At 36.5% G+C, this 19,555-nt stretch overlaps 1 protein-coding gene across 19 annotated transcripts in view; it reads right to left on the bottom strand.

Annotated features, from left to right (window-relative positions):
* The window catches only part of LCORL (ligand dependent nuclear receptor corepressor like), a 159,277-nt gene that overhangs the window by 82,190 nt on the left and 57,532 nt on the right, over positions 1-19,555 (bottom strand). The gene's annotated exons all lie outside the window — the stretch shown is intronic.

Here is a 19,555-nt window from a genome sequence, read left to right as displayed (position 1 = left end):
GAGGATAGTAAGAAAGAACAAAGAATACAAAATGATTCTTACATGTTAATCCTGAGTGAGAAGATGTCAATAGCACTAACTAATGGAGAGCACAGAAAGAAAAAGAGAAGGCTTAAAAAGGAAAATTAGTTTAGATTCGCTAACTTAAAATTCCTCCCATAATACATATGTGAAGAAGTCTAGAAAAGAGCACGGAACGTGGTGAGGTGCTGTGGCTCATCTAAATAGAAGTTAAATGTTGACGCTGGGAAAGGGGAGGAGATCTGGAAAGGGGAAAAATGAATACATTTATTTTCATAAACATATATGTGTACATATAAATTATAAGGACATATTTATTATAAGGATAAGTTATTATCGTTAAGGTATAACATTCTGGGGGCAGCATGAAGATCAAACAGTAAAGGAGGAAGACAATTCATTTTTCTGTATGAGACATCTTCAGTAGTATGGTCAAAACTATGGGATCCTACTCAGTCATGTTTTAAAAGTACAAATATATAGGATTAGAAAAGAAACCAACTATATTGAAATACAACTGTCAAAAAAATTTTAAAGTGAGATACTGTTATATGTGTTTTCTTAATGCATTAAAATATAAGATTAAGTAGCAAGTCTAATACCTACAATTTTGAAATAGTGAAAATTATAAACAATAATTTAAGATATGTCAAGGAAACAGCTAGGACTTTTATTGCTGGAACGGGTATTACTACTACTGTTGTTTATTGTCAATATTTATATTTGAAGGAAAAATTAAATTTTAGTTAGAGGTTAGTGAAAATAAAGATGTCATTTTTTTTTCTCCCATGAAATCCTATCCATGAATTTTTGGAGGAGTATCCCAGGTTTAGAACCACAGAGTTAGGACGTAAAATTAAACAGACATAAAACCTCAATGAAACAGTATCATGGAAATTACAGCAGCAAAATAGCAAATGCTGGTTTTAATCTGTAATGATAAAATCCTGTACCCACAGTTTCTGCTTCATTTCTTACAATTGTGAAGCAGAATGAGAAAGATCAGGGAACAGTATTGTTAAGCACAGTAAGGTAGAAAAGGTGCAGAGGTTTTTGAGTTATTTACAGTAAAATACATCACAACAGTATTTAAACTGATTTTAAAATATGTACCCTATTAGGAATCACTTCATAAGCCACCATAACCACAGAGTGCCAATACAACAATCATTCTATGTACCACACATTCCACTCCCATCCTCCTTCACCCAGCTTCCAAATCTTACCAAAATCTACTGATATGCTCTGCTATGCAACCAGGGTCAAAACAGATGAATAGTAACGGCCTGAGTCTTTTCGGCTGGCCCAACTGCTACCCTAGGCACAGGAAACCATTCATCATGGCCCTGAACAGGAGGGGTAAACCATTTCCTTCTTTTAGGGATGCAGTCAGACACGTTACTCCAGGTACTTTATCTTACCGCTCATATTTCTCTACGGAGGAGTCTGTATTATAGAAAAATATGACTAGAATTATCTGGAATGCCGAGTCATTTCTCAGGATAGGCTGTTTTGTTCTGCCTCTCAGCAGCTATGGCACTTGCTATTAAGTCGTATCCATCTCTGACCCAACAAAGTCGTTGTTTACAGAATACCTCCTTCCTCCCACCGGCACCTTCAACAGAGCTTCGGGGCGAAGTGTTCGGAGGCTACTTACTGGCGGGGAATTATGGCTGGGAATGGCACATGTGCTGCAGAAGACACCTGCTGGAGAACTCTCTGCTGCGGCACCCAGACAGACACCAGTATCTCCAGACAAGCTTTTATTGATTTTTTATTTTATTATTTTTAAAAAAGATTTTATTTACTTATTCATGAGAGACACAGAGACAGGGGCAGAGACACAGGCAGAGGGAGAAGCAGGCTCCCTGCAGGGAGCCCGATGTGGGACTCGATCCCGGGTCTCCAGGATCACGCCCTGGGCCAAAGGCAGGCGCTCAACCGCTGAGCCACCCAGGCGTCCCTGTTGTTTTTATTTTAATCTCTGTGCCTAACGTGAGACTCCCAACTCACAATCCCAAGGTCAAGAGTCGCCTGCTCTACTGGCTGAGTCTGCTGGGTGCCCCTCCAGATAAGCTTTTAGATCTGCTAAAGCTGGGGCGTGGGGCAATTCTCAGGAACAAACAAAACAAATAGAAACAACTAGAAAAGTAAAAGTACTATAAAGCAGACTCCCTGTCAAAGAAAACCTAATACTTTACAATAGAGTGAAGTCAAAACAAGGTTTTTTAGTAGTTTCAAAAACTATTCTAAAACAGTAAAGTTGGGATCCCTGGGTGGCGCAGCGGTTTGGCGCCTGCCTTTGGCCCAGGGCGTGATCCTGGAGACCCGGGATCGAATCCCACATCAGGCTCCCGGTGCATGGAGCCTGCTTCTCCCTCTGCCTGTGTCTCTGCCTCTCTCTCTCTCTCTGTGTGGCTGTCATAAATAAATAAAAATTAAAAAAAAATATTAAAAAAAATAAAACAGTAAAGTTGATAAGTACTACCGTATGTACTACATAGTACACGTATCATTCCGTCTTTTAATCCTACAGTAGGATTTAAATGTATTGTACTCGACGTGACAAGAGCAGGTAAAGTATCTAATTTTCAGTAACAAGCAGAAACTTAAACTGAGGCGTGGGGTTTAATACTCAATTGGCAGAACTACTATTATTGCCCTTTCCTGTCTATTGAATATGAGTCATAAAAGACCTTCCCAAATGTTGTTTTACATTTTATTTTAAATGGAATGAGACTCTAAACAAAATGCAAGTACGTTACTATTAAAAAGTACTTTAAAAACACTATCTAGAAAATAATGGGATAGCTACAGAGGCACAGAGGTGTATTTTAGCTGAAGATCACTTTACTTTGTTAGAAGCATAGTAATAAAAGAGACACTGAGAAAGAATACATATTTTCTGTTCTCTAGGTGTGAGCAATCTAGTATGGAAAGATACAATGTGGGATCCCTGGGTGGCTCAGCGGTTTAGCGCCGCCTTCGGCCCAGGGCGTGATCCTGGAGACCCGGGATCGAGTCCCGCGTCGGGCTCCCTGCATGGGGCCTGCTTCTCCCTCCACCTATGTCTCTGCCTCTCTCTCTCTGTGTCTCTCATGAATAAATAGATAAAATCTTTTTTTTTTTTTTAAAGATACAATGTAAAGATCTTATATAGATCTTGGAGGGGCATCAAGGCTCATTTGGTCAATTTCAACATTGGTGAGTAGAGTACAGGAGGTTAAAGATGACATGCAAATCAAGAGCATGTGAACTCTTCTGTTTTACCTCCACTTACCCTACTATAACCTGCCAGTGTCCTCCTTGAGACTAAGCACTGAATCTTACTCCCTTACCTATTCACAGTAATCTACCATGGTACCACACACGTGGTAATTCAATAAATTTCATAAATAAATGACTCTTAACTCTTTAATAATTTTTTAAAGGATTTTATTTACTTATTTGAGAGACACAAAGATAGGGAAAGAGCACGAGTGGGAAGGAGAGGGAGAAGCAGGCTCCCCACTGAGCAGGGAGCTTGACTCGGGACTCGACCTCAGGACCCTGGGACCATGACCTGAGCCGAAGGCAGACACTTAGCCAATTGAGCCACCCAGGTGCCCCCAGACTCTTTATTCTTTAAAGGGAGTAAGGACTGCATAAACAATTCAGCAATAAGCTAACCTGTTCTGTTAATTTACAGGACATAGAAAAATAAGAATGTGGAATTTAAGAAACAGAACAGATAAACATAGGCAAGGGAAGGAAAAATAAAAGAAGACAAAACTGAGAGGGAGAAAAACCACAAGAGGCTCTTAACTCCAGGAGACAAACTGATGGTTGCTGGAGGGGACGTGGGTATGTCACTGTCGGCTTGTTTCCTGTGTCCCTACTAAACATGTACTACAAAAGATAAATACAAAGTCAAAGTCAAATGAATAGACATGGGCTTCCTGAAGCTTCTCTTCATTCCACAGATTTAATGGTCTTAATTGCCCATGTAGAACGAGGAATCCGCCAGGTCAGAGGAACATAGAGAACACAGAACTATAAAATCTCTACATTTTTTAGGGGGATGTGGAGGGAGAAAGGAGAATAGAAAAATGTGATCATAAGAATTCACACCATTATTGTAAAAGGATATTCCTGCAGTCCTACTTCCAAGTAGAACCACTTGAGGTCTTAGTAAAAGCCATGGCCCACCACAGCTTAATGTGGCTACTTACCTATACAGCTTTCCTTAAAAAAGGATATGGACATGGTATTATCTTTTAGTCCTAAATTATTTTGCTCCTTCTTATCCATCCTGCTCCCTGTGTTTTTGCCTCATTAATGCCATAAAGTAACAACTATTATCTGTGAATCTCCTAACCTTGTTAAAGCAAAAGTCCAACTCTGCTATGACTACAAGTTTCCCTCTTAGATCTTTTAGTAATTAAGTCAGCTCACCAATTCCGGACTTAGAAATAATCCATCAATCTCTAAAATATACTTCAGAGCAAAGTTTTCAAATTTTGTTGACTGTTTAACCACACCAATTAACAAACTTGAGAATGTGCCTTTAAAATATGTGTATTATTTATAAGTTACACAGTCACATTCTTATCATGAGCCAAACATCTCAAAGCACAGCATGCGCTCGGAGAAAGGTTCATCAATGATACAATCTTTTAAGGCCACTTATATATTTTTTTGGATGTAAATCAGATAAAACTACATAGCAGTATATGTATGTCCATTTAACTAGACCATGTAAACTGCAATATATCATAATACTCAGAATGCAAACCAAAGAATAAGGCTCCATTATCAATCCCTTCTTATATGAGGAACTGAACTCTCAGGACCTTCAGATATAAGCCCCAAGTAAGGGTTCCACTGCTGGTCCATTTATCAAAGATAGGAAATGTTACCTTATTTTTATCATGGTTTTAAAAAATACTTTAAATTTTGAAGTCATTTTAGACTACAGAACAGTTTCAAAAGCAGGGAAGAATTGACATATATTTTTCTCTCAACTTTTTCCTAATGTTAATCAACATCCTATATAACCAATGATCAATACTCAGAAGTTAACACTGGTATAATACTATTAACTAAACCACAGACTTTATTTGAATTTATTAGTTTTCCCACTAACATTCTTTTTCTGTTCCAGAATCCAATCCAGGATCCCATAATGCACTTAGTTGTCATGTTTCCCTAGTCTCCTCTAATTAGTGAAAGCTCCTCAGTCTTTCCTTGTCTTTTATTATCCTGACATTTTGGAGGAGTTCTGTTCAGTTACTTGGAAGAATGTTCCTTAATATGTGTGAAATCTTTTCATGATTAACTTCAAGTAACGCATTTTGGCAATCTACTGCAGAAGCAATGTGCCTTTTCGGGTGCATCATATCAGTGTACCAATAAGATTTAACATGTTTTGTTAATGGTTATGTTAACCCTTGATCACTCGGTCAAGTTGCCGTTGATTTTATATGAATTATATTGTTACTTATTTTGTTCAAATAGTGGAACTATTTGGGCCATTGGGAGCTCTTTCACACTGGCTCCCATGTCTCACCCAACATATTCCTATCCTTTTCTGAGTACTTCCTTACTGCTGGCACCACAAAATGCTCTGAACTCTTTTTCTATTTTCCCAATCCCAGCAATGGAAGCAACCATTTCTCCAAGAATCTTGGTTCCCTTCACTGCAGAAGTTTTATTTTATTAAGGATGCATATTGATGTAAACAGAATTCCTGTACGCCAGTGGATCATCTTATTTAATCCCTGTCTTCATGCACAAATGATTTTGGAAAGCTCTGTTCTATAGCATTGCTCCATGATGATAAATATTTTTTTGCTCTAGCAAAACACTCAGCATTAATGAAGGAACACCCTCTATTAATAGTCTAAAACATTTCCAGGGTTAGTAAGAATTAAGTCAAAGAAATGGATGCAATAGGAAGAACCCCAGACCTGTCAATGAGATCTGCAGTTTTTTCTCTATACTTTATATACATGTAAAGCCTATAACTCTGAGCTCCAATAACTACAAGAAATGATGATTTCAAGAGGTCCATAAACATACTTCAGTCTGGGTAGGCACTGAACATTATTCTACCAAAGACAGAGTGTTTCTTTTTACAAACACCTTCAATCAGTATTGTCAGAACAGTAAGTGTGCCTTTTAGAAAAACAAGTATGGATAAAGACTGACATGAAAAAAAAAGCTAGCATTTAATATGGGCTCACAGATGGTTTTGTAGAACTCTAGAGTATTTTAAGTTGAAGGAACGAGGTATGTGCAAAGTAAATCAAGAGCCAGTATGGCATACCACACCCAAAGGCTTTGGAGCTCAAACAATATCAGATAATTAGAACATATGATCACACTCACTAGCATGTTTGGCTAGCACCATGGTTCCAGTTGCTCATCAGAAACACTGGCAGCCCAATTTAGTGTTTTCACAACAGAAGTAACTTTAGAGCAAACCACTTTAACATCTTGATGGCTTAAATAAAAAATAAATTTTAAAAAATATATACAAAAGCATTTAAACATTTCTTTTTTTTAAAGACTTTATTTATTGATTTGAGAGAGAGGGAGAGAGAGCATAAGCAAAAGGAGGGGCAGAGGGAGAGGGAGAACAGGCTCTCCACTGAGCATTTGGGGCTGGATCCGGGGACTCTGGGATCATGACCTGAACCAAAGGCAGATGCTTAGCCTACTGAGCCACCCAGGCACCCTGCATTTTAACATTTCTTAGTTAAAGCATACTCTCCATTACCCATACCTAAAGTAAAAAGCAATCTGACATAATAAACAGCCCTCCAAAATTTTTATTTTGGTTTAGAAAATGTGTCCTTTTGTTACAGAAACATATTCATATGAGATTTTTACTTTATTATTAATATTTTAAAATTACTTTTGGTTCTCTGAGCATTCAGAATATGGAAAGAATTAGAAAAATAGCTACCAGAATTGGCCAGCTTTGCAAATTATTTATGCTGAAATTTTCCCTCAGAGTGCCTCACTCTTCAATGATTATTGAAGGCTAACTATATCAACACACTTTAGCAAAAAGTTTTCCATTTATCAACTAAGAAATTTTTTTTTCAACTAAGAAATTGAAGCACAAAAGTGACTTATTTGTACAAAATACACACAAAGAACACTGTAATTTGTATGCTATTTTGCTGACAATTCTACTTCCTCAGAGCATCCAAAGAATATGACATTTACTGCTGACAGTTTTGAAGCATTATTTACTCACTTTTGAGACTGTATGGTCTTGATGTTAGCTATTAATTCATGGAATCCTAAGGACGATATTCTAAACAATTAGAAGATTTAATGTGGCAGCTAAGCTCCAATGATCTCCCTTTGGTGATTTAGTGTCATTCCAAGTAATGACGATAATGACTAATAAATAACAGTAACAGCAGTTTTAGATTATTGTGTCCTTACATATATTATCTCTGCTTCTCCAACTTATTGAAGTATAACTGGTATACAAAAACTGCACATAATTAATATATACAATTTGGTGAGTTTGCATCAAGCTCTCTTAATCATCACAATAATCATCTTGAAAAAGCTAGAATTATTCCTGTTCTATAAAAAATGGAAACAAGTCTGAAGAATGTTAGAAAGTTTGTCTGAGGTCACACAAGGCTGAATAAGCAGTTCAGCCAGGACTAGACTCTAGGTCTAATCCAAAATCTGACCTTTTAACTACTATGCCCACAAATGATTAGAGCAGGTCATTTAGATGCCAAATTAGTGCAATCCACCATGGAGTTATTCTCACTGGATGCCCATTACAATATGGCACTAAGCTGAATGTTTCATTTACCTTGTATTAATCTTCACAATGATAGAGTATTATATAACTTGTCCAATATCACAGCTAATTTTTTTATCACAGCTAATTTAATGGGAAAAAAAAAACTATACGCAACACATCTAGATTTGCCTCCATAGCCCACAGTCTTTCTACCAGAAGCTACTAATGAACACACAGTATACATATCAATGACTAAAACTTTAAAATCTAAACTAATATCTTCTATTTTAGCAAAACTATATTTTTGGTAGGTGAGGACAGACAATAGAGTATAAACAGCTGTAATTATTGTGCCTTTTCTGCAGATGAGAAAGATAAATCACAAAAAGGGTATGACATCTGTCAGAATCACATAACACACGGTGGGGAAGATTTGAATCCATAGCTGTTCATTGTAAAGCTTATGCTTTGCTCCTTCTATCAAGGATAGAAACATTTTAGAAGACTTCACTCAAAACATTTGAAGGAGGAAAACTCACACATGTCCATAAAAGTATGGATTTATATGGAAAAAGGCAGGGGTAACTGCTAATTATTACTAAAAAATCAATATTACTAACTAATAAGCCTTATAAAACAGCGTGAGCTTGCTGTGGATATAATGCACAACTAGCCAAGAGCAAGTAGTAAACTGTAACGGACAGTTCAAATTATATGTAAGCTAAAAATGGCAAGATGGCAATTTATAAACTGACTTATCACATTTCACAAGTATGGTATCTGATTCTCTGCTAGAATCCTATACTCCCTGTATGTTGGTAAGAGAAATTCAGAAAAAACGAGGTTCCAAAGTACCACAGGGAATAGGTGATTCGTTAAAACAGAATTACATACCATATTAAATGAGACAGAAATGAAAGCTCATGTGTTAGAGCATGTTTAATAACTGCTATAAAATTACATTTAAAAATGATCTTTATGTGAGATTAAGAAACTGAAAATATCAGACTCAAAATTATGAGAAGACAAAACTTCAACATTTTATAAAACAGCAAGAGATAGTAGACTGATTCAGTATCTGGCCTATAATTAAGGTAGTTTTTACACTAGATTTTCTCATTCATAAAGCTACAGTTTATGGAGAAAATTATCTGGAAAAAATTAGCTGAATAGCAGCATACTCTTTCTCCTTTTTTTTTTTTAATTAATTAATTAATTAATTAATTTATGATAGTCACAGAGAGAGAGAGAGAGAGGCAGAGACACAGGCGGAGGGAGAAGCAGGCTCCATGCACCGGGAGCCTGATGTGGGATTCGATCCCGGGTCTCCAGGATCGCGCCCTGGGCCAAAGGCAGGCGCCAAACCGCTGCGCCACCCAGGGATCCCCTCTTTCTCCTTTTTATGCCAGTTCGGGACATATGAAATACTTCAGTCCTTGGCTAATTTCTCTGGCCATTAAAAGTTTACTTTTTCCCTTAGAAGGCTCTGATCCTGAGATTCTAATACCACGCAATTTAGTATGTTGGGCTGTCTTAAATTTCCAGGGAGACTGCAATCATGTTTAACCTTTAAGATATCAAGAGGAAATAGATAATTTAAGTATTATTGATTAAAGTTTCAGACATGTTAGTTACAAGCGTAATGACATTTTTCTATATTTACACTTTAAAAATGACATCTCTTAAAAAAAAATGGACAAAAAATTTGTCAGTAGTTTTTACTCTAAACTCACCTAACAACCTGCTATCTTTAGGTACGTAACACAGAGATAATTGCTGTTTTAAAATTATACAAACTAGGGGTGCTTGGGTGGCTCAGTTGGTTAAGTGTCTATCTTCGGCTCAGGTTATGATCCCAGGATCCTGGGATTGAGTCCCAGGTCAGGCTCCCTGCTCAGTGGGGAATTTGCTTCTTTTTTTTTTTAAAGTTGTTTTTTTTTTTTTTTAAGACTTTATTTATTCATGAGAGATGAGAGAGAGAGAGAGAGAGAGAGAGAGAAGAGGAGAGAGAGAGGCGGAGACACAGGCAGAGGGAGAAGCAGGCTCCATGCAGGGAGCCCGATGTGGGACTTGATCCCGGGACTCCAGGATCACGCCCTGGGCTGAAGGTGGCACTAAACCGCTGAGCCACCCAGGGATCCCCATGGGGAGTCTGCTTCTCTGTTCCTTCCCCCTGCTGGTGCTTGCTTGCTCTCTCTCAAATACATAAATGCTTTAAATAAATAAATCTTATTTATTTTATAAATGTTGTAGCTTAAAATACCATGAAGAACTTGAAAACTTAGAGACAAAATTTAAAAAGAAAAAAACCAGAGAAAAGCAGACCTCTAAGATATATAGATTCTTCCAAAAAGTTTTTAAAAACCAAACCTTTATTGTCACAGCATCTAACACAGACATAAAATTTGTGGCAGGAGAATTTATGAATAAATTTATACATATCAGTTCTTATAAAAAATCTTAAAGATGTATTATTTCATACACTAAAATCTAAAGACACCTGAAATACAGCAACTGAGAAGGTGAAAGCTGACTAGGAAACCACTTTTGCATCATCTTTTGTGTAGGCTCCTCCTGTATTTGCCTAGACATGTGGCAATATGCCTGAACCAAACTGCCTTATGGTATCTTTTTTTTTTTTCCCTCTATGTAAACTTTATTTATTTATTTATTTATTTATTTATTTATTACATTAAAAAAATTTTTTTTTTTTTTAATTTACTTATGATAGTCACAGAGAGAGAGAGAGGCAGAGACACAGGCAGAGGGAGAAGCAGGCTCCATGCACCGGGAGCCTGATGTGGGATTCGATCCCGGGTCTCCAGGATCACGCCCTGGGCCAAAGGCAGGCACCAAACCGCTGCGCCACCCAGGGATCCCCTACATATTTTTTTTTAATTGGAGTTCAATTTGCCAATATATGGCATAACACCCAGTGCTCATCCCATCAAGTGCCCTGCTTATGGTATCTTAAAAACTTAAAAACTCATAGACAGCTGAGCCATGTTATTCCATCATAACATAAAGGCAGTGTGCATGAACATGCATTCTTTAATAGATGCATTTTAAAAGATACATTTTCATCATTTTTTTTAAAAAGTATTTATTTATTTATTTATTTATGATAGACATAGAGAGAGAGAGAGAGAGCCAGAGACACAGGAGGAGGGAGAATCAGGCTCCATGCCAGGAGCTCAACATGGGACTTGATCCCAGGACTCCAGGATCACACCCTGGACCAAAGGCAGGTGCTAAACCACTGAGCCAGCCAGGGATCTCCTATTTTCATCATTTTCTAAATGCATAATCAACTGTTCATAAATTGAATGGTACCACATGTTAAAGAGTGTCTTCTGTGTTTTTTATATCTTTAGCCAAAACAATTCAAAAAAACAGTATTTATAAGGAACTGAAAAGGAAAAACAAAGAAATCAAGATACTCCTTGCCTCCAGAGTTCAAACATATGAAAATCAAGTTTTTAAGAGTATTTAGGGAATATGGTAGAGTTTTCAAAAATTGACAAAAAATCATTTTGCAGAATCAAAATTATCCTTTAAAATCTCTTAAATAGCCAATGGGTAAGGTCTACAGTCTCATACACTGATGTATTATGAATCACACATCATTTTAAATACGAGAATCATGCTCTAACTGCAGAGATGTTTTTGAAGTACAGGAGGTATGTAGAAACTAGACGCTATTAAAACAATAGTAAATTCATTTATGTTCCATCTCATGGTTGTCCCCTATGGTGGGCTATATTCTGACAAAGTAGATCAGTGTAGCTATGCCCACATGATACAGATTTTTATTTTTCACATTTGAGTGTGAGTATCTGCTGCGGGGTGCTAATACATTTGACATTTCTAGATACAGGATTCATAAAAGTTTTGGTAAAAAGATAGTCTTAAGTGAATGAGAATTCAGAAGAAGTATCACAACAAAGAATATAAGATGCACGAAAGAAACCAGCATTTTTTTTTGTTAACTCTAGAAGTTAAAGGAAATGCTGAATATAAAACAAAGAGTCCTCCATCTTGTCAAGGAGGCTAGATTTAATGAACTAGACAGTGAAAATGTTAAAGAACTGCTAACACCACACAGTGAGGAGTTCATGATTGAGAAAATCTTTCAACTTGATGCTCATCATCAGTTTGAATCATAACAGATAAAATGTTTATGGCTACAACTGAATTTGATTATGATAGAAGACTCCACATGTGAAAAAATGAAACTGCAAGGAAAATCTTAGGTGACCAGGAGATGAAACACTGGTAGTGAAAGGAACTTAAATAGTTCATCCATTGATAGTTTTTAATTTTTTTTTTTTTTAAATACTGTTGCTTTTTCCAGGGATTCAGACATTGATGAACTTCAGGCATTTGAATTTACCTGTTTACTACTTCACCGGCTCACTCTGGCTTACATTACTCACCACCCAAGCAGCAACAGGGACTAAAGCTTCTATCTCTTTCCATAAAACCTCACTCAGGCAACTCTATAATACATTAGTTGAACATTTTTATAAATGCCTTTTTTAGGGGCACCTGGGTGGCTCAGAGGTTGAGCATCTGCCTTTGACTCAGGTTGTGATACCGGGGTCCTGGGATCAATCAAGTCCTATATCAAGCTCCATGGAGGGAGCCTGCTTCTCCCTCTGCCTGTGTCTCTGCCTCACTCTCTCTCTGTGTGTCTCTCATGAAAAACAAACAAACAAACAAACAAACAAACAATTGCCTTTTAAAAAATTTCACTAAGTGCTACTGGTAATAACTAATTATCTTACATTATTTCATTATTAACTTAGCACATGTTCCTTGGTCAACTTATATAACTGTGATTTCTTTGTATGTAAAGGAACAGAAACAATCTGTAAATCTTCTGCCTGCTTTAAAATGCTCTTATTTTATTTTATTTTTTTTTTAATTTTTATTTTTATTTATGATAGTCACAGAGAGAGAGAGAGAGGCAGAGACACAGGCAGAGGGAGAAGCAGGCTCCATGCACCGGGAGCCTGACGTGGGATTCGATCCCGGGTCTCCAGGATTGCGCCCTGAGTCAAAGGCAGGCGCTAAACCGCTGCGCCACCCAGGGATCCCTCTAAAATGCTCTTATTTTAGATTGGTCTTTAAAAGCAAAATAATCGGGCAGCCCCGGTGGCGCAGCAGTTTAGCGCCACCTGCAGCCCAGGGCGTGATCCTGGAGACCCTGGATGGAGTCCCACGTCAGGCTCCCTGCATGGAGCCTGCTTCTCCCTCTGCCTGTGTCTCTGCCTCTCTCTCTCCCTGCATCTCTATGAATAAATAAAAAATCTTAAAAAAAGTTTAATAAAAAGAATAAGTAAAAGCAAAATAATCTTTAAAACTGAGGAATGGGAGTGGCAATCACCACCACATGATTCATCTATAATTTTTCAAAACTGATATTATCTTTAACTTTTGAAATGCATTTCCCCTAGGATTTCAGTAGTTCGCTACCCTGTTCTGTTTTTACATCTTCGCTCAAATGTCATCTGACTGCCCTTTGTAAAACTGTGATCATCACTTCTCTCCTGGCATTTCCTAAGCTGCTCTATCTGCTTTGTCTCCAGAGCACTTATACACATATATATGTGTATATATATTCATATGTGTCCATGTATATTAGAGATATGTGTGTATGTGTACACACACATGCACATTCAACCACAAATACAACTCACCTGTTTATTATCTGCTTTCCCTCACTAGACTATAAGAGCCCATGAGGACTGGGATAGTTTTTGGTCTTCTGTTAATTGGTATGGTACCCGCATGTAGAAAGAAGCTTACCAGATCTTTGCTGAATAGATGAATTTCTCTAAACATGCACAGAAATGTGTTTTATAAAGCCCAACATGCCAGTCTTGCTTTGGGAAAAGCCATACTCAGGGGAAAACAAGAACTAAAATGGTAGTATTCTATAAAAGAACACACAGGTGATATACAGTTGGTGAGTTTATGAGTCACTCAAGAAAACCATAAAGATATTACACAAAGATTTAAAAAATAACGTGTTAATCCTCAATAGTTAAACAGCACATATTGGTTCTTCTGTTACTTCCACATAAAAGTGCTTTTTCTTGTTATACTCTGGTTAGTAGGACTCTGGTTATAAAGTGTTTTGAATAGCACACATAGATTACTACACATATTTGATACAAGCTGGTTTAATTATCTGACATATTAGAGACAGAGCATAGGGAAGAAATAATACCCAAGGACAGATGGTAATTAAAAAAATAGAGCGCCAACTAGAATTATACCTCTGCTGAGAATTAGGTCTTCCTTTTCACCTAGTGAACTATATTTTCTCAATTGAAGGAGAATATGCAAAGAAATAATTTAGATAAATTCGCAAAGAATTATATAAAGATAAATGGAAGAACCGTTGCTTCTCCAAAATTTAAATAATTTCCTCAAAATGTTATTAGGATTGTGCAAACCACTTAAAGAATAATTCATTGACTAAATATTGCTGAGAGAAATTTAGAATCACTTATATTTTTAGTATTTTAGGCTGATTCCTAGCATATCTTAGGATATTGGTACTTGCTTGTTACTTCAAGATCTCACTACAAATTTTTTTTTTTTTTTAATATAGTTGGGTCTTTTTTCTTTTTTTTTTTTTAAATCTTTTCTTTTTTAAAAATTTTTATTTATTTATGATAGTCACAGAGAGAGAGAGAGAGAGAGGCAGAGACACAGGCAGAGGGAGAAGCAGGCTCCATGCACTGAGAGCCCGATGTGGGATTCGATCCCGGGTCTCCAGGATCGGGCCCTGGGCCAAAGGCAGGCGCCAAACCGCTGCGCCACCCAGGGATCCCTCACTACAAATTTTGTAAAGGTCTACCTACTATTGCTGTGAATCACATTTTAAAACACTGTGGATAGAGAATCATGATTTTAAAGATTGCTTTTGATCTTTAAAACATTCCTTTTCTAAATGATTTACATGCACTCCATTAAGTTACTGAGCATTAACTGTATTAGATACTATTTTAGGTGCTGGGGATATACCAAAACAGACAAAATCCCTGTCTTATTGGTCTTTACATTCTAGAAGTAGCAGGTAACAGACTTTAAAATAAAGTCTGGGGAAACAAACAAACAAAAAAGCAGAATAATTGAAAAGAGAATGACTGAGATGAGTTATCATAAATAAATGAGTGGAGCATGGATGGTCAAAGCCAGGAGTCTGGTGATATAAAGGAGTGAGCAATGCTCACTGTGGAAACAGGATTCTAGATGGCAAGTATGAGGCAAGTATGAAGACCCTGACATAGGAATAAGGTTAGCACATTTGAGGAAAAGCAAAAAGCCATCAGTCTGCAAAAGAATGGGCAATAAGAAATGTGATCAAAAAGGGCAGCCCCAGTGGTGCAGCAGTTTAGTGCTGCCTTTGGCCCAGGGTGTGGTCGTGGAGACCCGGGATTGAGTCCCACGTCAAGCTTCCTGCATGGAGCCTACTTCTCTCTCTGCCTGTGTCTCTCCCTCTCCCTCTTTCTCTCTCTGTCATGAATAAATAAATAAAATCTTAAAAGAAAAAAAAAAAAAAGGAGGCACAACTAGAGTCCTTGACGTATTTTATCCTAAGTGACATTCAAAGTCACTGGAAGTTTTTGGGCAGAGAAATTAATGATCTGGTTTAGGCTTTGTTCTTTTTAATATCTATTTACTTGAGAGAGAGAGAGAGAGAAAGAGAGAGAGAGAATCTTCAGCAGACTCTCCACTGAGCGCAGATCCCAATGTGAGGCTCGATTTCACAACCCTGAGATGATGACCTGAGCTGAAATCAAGAGCTGGACACTTGGATGACTGACCACCCATGTGCCCCATGGTTTAGGCTTTAGATACATCAATTAGCCTTCTCTGTATAAAAATGAATTGTTGGGAAGGGAAAAGTAGAAGCAGAGACATGAGTTAGGAGGCTCTTTAATAGTATATACCAGAGAAGATGTATCTTGAATTAGGGTGGTAGCAACAGAAGTGGCAAAACATGGCCAGATTTAGGGTAAATTTTGAAGACAGAGCCAATGAGACTTGATGTTAGGTTATATGTGGGTATGAAGGACACTGAGGAATCAGGAAGGCTTGTAGCTTTTGAAGCTGACCAACTAGGCTAAGAATGATATGGTTTACTAAGATGGGAAAGTCTGGGGTGGAGGAAGGTTTTAGGGGCATAAAACCAAGTGTTCTGTTTTAGATAGGTCATTCTGAGATGCCTTTATTTTTTTATTTTTTGAGATGCCTTTAGATAATCTTATGAAGAGTATATCAGTTAGGCAGCTACATATAAAAGGGTAAAACTAGAGAAAAGGTTAGTTTAGATATAATGTTTAGGTGTCATCAACACACACATAATGCTGTAAGATGAAATGAGGCCATGATGTAGTTAAGGTATATCCAGAACAGAATACAGCTAAGGATTAACTTCTGGGACTATTCAACACTTAGAGGTCAAGAAGTTAAGAACCAGCAAGGAGCATGTGAAAGCAGCAATTTGTGGGAAAAATAGGAAAAAATTAAAAAAAATTATTCTTTTAATTCTAATAATATTAAAAGAATAGAAATCAGAATAAGGAAGTGATCAACTCTGTCAAATGATGCTGAAAGGTTAAGTAAAATGAGAACTGGTAACTTCCCTTTAAACAGTACAAGATGGAACTGCCAATGAAATTGATAAAACAATTAGAGATGTGGTAAGAAAGAAACTCTAATTGGAACAGGTTGAAAAGAGTAGGAGAATTGAGAAGTAAAGACAGTAAAAGTATAGATGATAAGTATTTACTAAGCATCTGCTATGTGTCAGATGCTTGAGATACTGGTCAACAAAAATACAAAATCTAATTCCTCATGGTGCTTATATTCTAGCAGCAGAAGAAAGACAATGAACAATAAATAAAATAAGTAAATTATATATGTTAGAAGGTAATGATGCTATAAAAAGCAAGCGTGATTATTAGTTGTTGGAGAGATTAAAAAAAAAAGACATAAAATAACTACCTGAAAGAGAGGAAATGGACTAAATGAGACTGAGAAGGTCAGCATAATTGGGTTCTTTATTCCAGTCATGTTCAGCTGGTCCAGGGCAAGTGTGTAATAAATGAGGAATTGGACACAGAGAAAGTTCTAACAAGCAAATATGACAAAGGAAGAGAGAGGCAATAGAGTTAAGATTTTATATGAAAGATGATCACAGTGATCAAGCACAGTACCTAAGCTGAGTAAGGACAGAAGTGAAATCTTAAGTCATGTCCAGGAGACAATGAAGAGTGAAAATCCGTGTGGTCAATAGACTGGAAGTTATAATGAGGTTAAGAAAAGGAGGAAGGAAGAAGAGTATTGGAATAAAATTGTAGACAAAGAAAGAGATGGTTGAAATAAGATTTGAGAGGTGGCAAGTCTAGGAATAAAAATGGGTAAAGATGGCTTGAGGGGAATGGAGGAAAATATCATTGGAAATTAAGAGATCAAATAACTGAGAGGCCAGAGTGTTTAATGTAGCATCTAAATAAAATTTGAAGTCACTAAGAATTGTGATGGGAATAATATTTGGGAGAAAGAAAGTGAAAATGCTGGTAGAGGTCCACAACATGATAATGTAGATGAAATGGTTTTGGTGTTCTGTGCTTCCAAGGAGCTCAGGGTTTTAAGAAGAGCCAATAAACGATGGGAAAGCAGCTATAAAGATATTAGAGGTTGCCTGCCAATGGTATCACCCTATATTACATAAAGCAAAGAATTAAAAACAGCCAGAAAGGGAGAGGGCTACAAAAACATCTTTTATGAATATGTAGATGAGTTACAGAAATAAAATAAAGGGAACATTAAAAGACTGAGGACACAGGAGATTTTGCGGATGAAAGACAAGTTCCAGAAGACAAAACAGAAATTCAGGTGCTTGTAAAAGATAGCTGACTCAAACTCAAGAATAAAAAAGATAAAAGGAGATAAAAATCTAGATAATAAGGAGTGACCTGATAGTTGGCCTCTAATTCCTGTTATGGATGGTACTGCAGTAGAAAGGTGATTTTACCGGAAATGCAAAAAACCCGGTTATAATTTTAAATGTATTTTCTTAGGATTCCATTCATATCTTCCAGGTATATGACAAAACAAGAAAAATCTTTTCATAAACACCTTTGAATGTGGTCTGTAACAGTATGTGAATTATTTTATGGCACTAATATACAATTTCCTGAGAGTTCCAAAAGGCAGCCCATATATGAGAAATTAATTCCATGTATGACCCACATGACCCCATAAAGGCAATGTCTGTAAGAAACATTCAGGGCTTGAATGAATCAGGTCAAATCTACATAGTCACTCAAGGATGCCTGCATTTAAAGAAAAGCAATCTAAAAGATCAACACCCCTGTTTCTAAGAAATCAAATGCCTTATTATCAGTCATAACCAATTGATTAGTGAGCTATATTAATATTTATTTGATATAGTATAAAACTAGAAAATTAAGAGTTTAAAAGGAAAAGGATCTGTATTGAGAAAAGGTTGAAAGAGTTTAAATAAAACCTGGCTACCAATTAATTTAAGGGGAAAAGGCTGGTTAATAGCAGCTTTCAACTAACTGGATCAAATCCATCAGGAAAGCTCTCTGAAAACAAAAAAACCCATAATAGCAGTTACATGAATGCTAAACGTGTGTGAGGATAAAAGATAAAGCAGGAGAAACATATTAGATGAAGAAAGATTTCATTTCATCATATATTTAGCAATATGATTCATTCAACCACTATGTGTATACTATCTTTTCAATTTAGTCAAGTAGCCTTCTTTAATTTAAAAATAAAAGATGAGACATCTTCCTGAATCATAAGCCAGGAACTTACACTGTTTCAGGTAATCAGACAATGTGAAGCTATAAGTTAGAATAATTTAGCTTACATATCATGGGGATACTTTGAAAAAGGCATTTTATATCTCTGTGCCTATGTTTCTACACACTTCAAAACAAACTGACTGATATACACAGTAATAAACTTAAGTACAAAGTTGGGAAAGGTAAATTATACGTGCATGCTAATTTAACTTCTTTCTCCAAATAAAACAAGTACTAATACCAGAGTATGTAGAGAAGCTGGAAGATACTGGACAGTTTATTAGTATTCATTTCTGTGTTCAAGAAATATTTACTGAGGATATGAAAAGTACTGTTCTAAATACTGATGATACTGCAATTAATAAAACAAAGTGCCTACTATCATGGAGCCTTCATTCTAATTTATTCTCTAGAGAATTTTAAGGTTACCCCCTAGAAGGAATTCAATTTTGAAAAATTTCTCAAAAATATTCAAAACTAGTTGAAGTTCGGCTCTGGACTAAATGCTAACCCCCACCTCCCCATTCTATTTATTCCTGAAAACGTATTTTTGACTAGCTTCTAATTACAAGGGATTGACCAAACTGTATTTAGTATTTCAGTTTCCTCAATCTATTATTAAACTTCATTAGGAAACTAATCATAAAAACTGTTTATAGTTCATTTAAAGGAAAAATGGAAATGTATGAGAAATATAGCATTTCTCATAGGTCTTCTGTAGTCTGCCTAATGCAATTAAGATAATTCTAATCCTAGGTGGCCAAGTAGTAGATAACAGAAAAGTTTTCCTATTTAGTACATAAAAGAATCTTGGTACTTCTCACACAGAACACTTTTTAACTCTTTTTAAACTTCTTGAGGACTCAAATGTTTACAACAGAACTAAAAGACATTAGTTAACTTCTCTGTGTTTCAT

Source organism: Vulpes vulpes, chromosome 14, assembly GCF_048418805.1.
Source record: "Vulpes vulpes isolate BD-2025 chromosome 14, VulVul3, whole genome shotgun sequence".
NCBI lineage: Eukaryota > Metazoa > Chordata > Mammalia > Carnivora > Canidae > Vulpes > Vulpes vulpes.
The sequence above is the reverse complement of the archived record's forward strand: the minus strand, read 5'-3'. Positions and strand labels throughout refer to the sequence as shown.